The sequence below is a fragment of the Aegilops tauschii genome, chromosome 7 (genome assembly GCF_002575655.3).
Source record: "Aegilops tauschii subsp. strangulata cultivar AL8/78 chromosome 7, Aet v6.0, whole genome shotgun sequence".
Lineage (NCBI taxonomy): Eukaryota > Viridiplantae > Streptophyta > Magnoliopsida > Poales > Poaceae > Aegilops > Aegilops tauschii.
Window position 1 is genome coordinate 388,459,813 of NC_053041.3, and position 2,421 is coordinate 388,462,233.

At 47.0% G+C, this 2,421-nt stretch overlaps 1 non-coding gene across 1 annotated transcript; it reads left to right on the forward strand.

The window, feature by feature from the left end:
* The first annotated feature begins 1,720 nt into the window (after positions 1-1,720).
* On the forward strand, positions 1,721-1,808 carry TRNAS-UGA (transfer RNA serine (anticodon UGA)). The gene has a single exon. It is a non-coding gene; the product is annotated as a tRNA-Ser (tRNA).
* The last annotated feature ends 613 nt before the right edge of the window (positions 1,809-2,421 follow it).

Here is a 2,421-nt window from a genome sequence, read left to right on the forward strand (position 1 = left end):
ATCCTCTTATTGCCGTCAAGGGCTATTTTGGTCGATTCCAGCCAGAGAGTTATGAATAGAAATAGCAGACCTGATTCGAGACAACAGGAAGTTCCCGTTTGCAGATCTACATTTCTCAGGTTCAGGCTATTCGTGGAGTCGATCACCACCACTTGAGATAGACGATCAACTTCATTAAAGAAGCAGTCATCCCTATACAGGAAGCAGCATGTTTTCTATGGTCCTATGAAAAGGTTCCAGTGGGTTTCTCTTGCTGAATGGTGGTAAAACACCAGCTTTCATTCCTCACTGCAAGCTACTCCTTTTTCTGCTTTTTCTCACTCTTTGCCTGGGCCAACGATAGATTAGTCTCTGGGTCGGTCAAGTGATAAATTGGCGAGATTAGTTAAGGAAACTGGGACTTCTGATTGTTCGCGAGGGATGGCTGAATAACCTACTTTGCTTTCCATTTAGGGTAATAGGATGCCACTACTTGACCTTGCTTGCCCAGACACAAGATAACCTATAGTTTGGGTACTGCCCTTCGTGGTGCTTGCTTTCCTATAATCTGTAAAGCTTTAGCTTTCAGAGAAGAGATTTCAGTATCCGATTGCTTTTCTGACTGGAATTCTCTAGTTCACTTCACTTCTACGCAATGTCATTTCTTGATTCAAAGTACTTATTTTCTGATTGGAATTTCGATCTCTTGGCAACAGGTTTCGCTTCTGCTGAGGACAAATTGAACAAGCTACTTCTCAAACCAAGTCCGGGTGGGCTTTTGAATTCAGAGAAGGGAATTCCAGTTCTGATTCTAGTCTCTGTGCTCTGTTCAGTTCAGTTCAAGATGGGAAAGTATTGCTTGTTTCCTAGAATTCTAAAAGGGGTGCTTGTTTTCCTCGTCCGGGCTCTCCTCTCCCCTTTCTGTCCCAACCTTCATTCCTGCTTTTCCGCCAATTCACTAATTTCAATAGTTCAGATCCAGCACTTATATCCCTTTTATATATATATAGAATCAGGTATCTGCTTTCCATGGTTCCTGATTTCGGTATCTGAATCTTCCTGAATTCAAGTAGAGAATACCAGGGCTTTCTTCTTCTTTGATTTTCCTTGTCGGGTAAGTTCCGACCCGCACGAAAGGCGTAACGATCTGGGCACTGTCTCGGAGAGAGGCTCGGTGAAATAGACATGTCTGTGAAGATGCGGACTACCTGCACCTGGACAGAAAGACCCTATGAAGCTTTACTGTTCCCTGGGATTGGCTTTGGGCCTTTCCTGCGCAGCTTAGGTGGAAGGCGAAGAAGGCCCCCTTCCGGGGGGGCCCGAGCCATCAGTGAGATACCACTCTGGAAGAGCTCGGATTCTAACCTTGTGTCAGACCCGCGGGCCAAGGGACAGTCTCAGGTAGACAGTTTCTATGGGGCGTAGGCCTCCCAAAAGGTAACGGAGGCGTGCAAAGGTTTCCTCGGGCCAGACGGACATTGGTCCTCGAGTGCAAAGGCAGAAGGGAGCTTGACTGCAAGACTCACCCGTCGAGCAGAGACGAAAGTCGGCCTTAGTGATCCGACGGTGCATATTATCATATAGAAAGAAGCGAAGCGTAGCGATTCGTACTACCGGAAAAGTGTCGCTAACCGCTAGGCAATAGAGTCAGCTTACGGGGTGGGGCGCAAGCAAGCGTAGCGAATCACATAGAGTTGCCCCTACCTGCCAGCGCACAGATAGATAGGGCGGGCGAGCGCAGGGATGGATGTCTGAGCGGTTGAAAGAGTCGGTCTTGAAAACCGAAGTATTGATAGGAATACCGGGGGGTTCGAATCCCTCTCCATCCGCGAGGTCATAAGTTCTCTCTTGCCTTATCTATAGATAAGAACGAATCTCCTCGACTGATATGATGGATGGAATGGGTAGAAGGTTGAGGTTATTCTGTGTTGATTTAGTTAGGACTTTGTCTGCCTTTCGTTATCTTCCGCCCCGGGTGGATGACCTGTGGGAGCTAAGTCGAAGATCTCGGTGTCGTCGTGAGTGGTTGATAAACAACGATTGCAGTTTGATTTAGGGAGTCCCAACCCTGTGAAGCTTAACAGACAAAGAAAACGATAGAGACTTCCGGGTATAGGGTGACGACCTTAATGAATCAAGTATTCAGGTGGCAGAGTTTTTAGCTACATAAGCGCTCAAATTCCTGAATACTTATTGCCCAAAAAATATGATCAACCCCAGGTACATTTATTAGGTTTTGATCTGAGGCTATCCTGGTCTGCAGGACCCAACACAAGTATTCATCCTTTCCAATCTGCAAAAGGTGTTGCCGAAAGCTTACCCTCTTCCACACGGATGCTACAGCCGCTATCACTTTTGCAGGAGGGGAATTACAGAGTTCGCCTCTCGACATCTTGTTTGGTAAGCGGAATTTTGACCCAGGCGCCCTAGTGTTGCCTAACC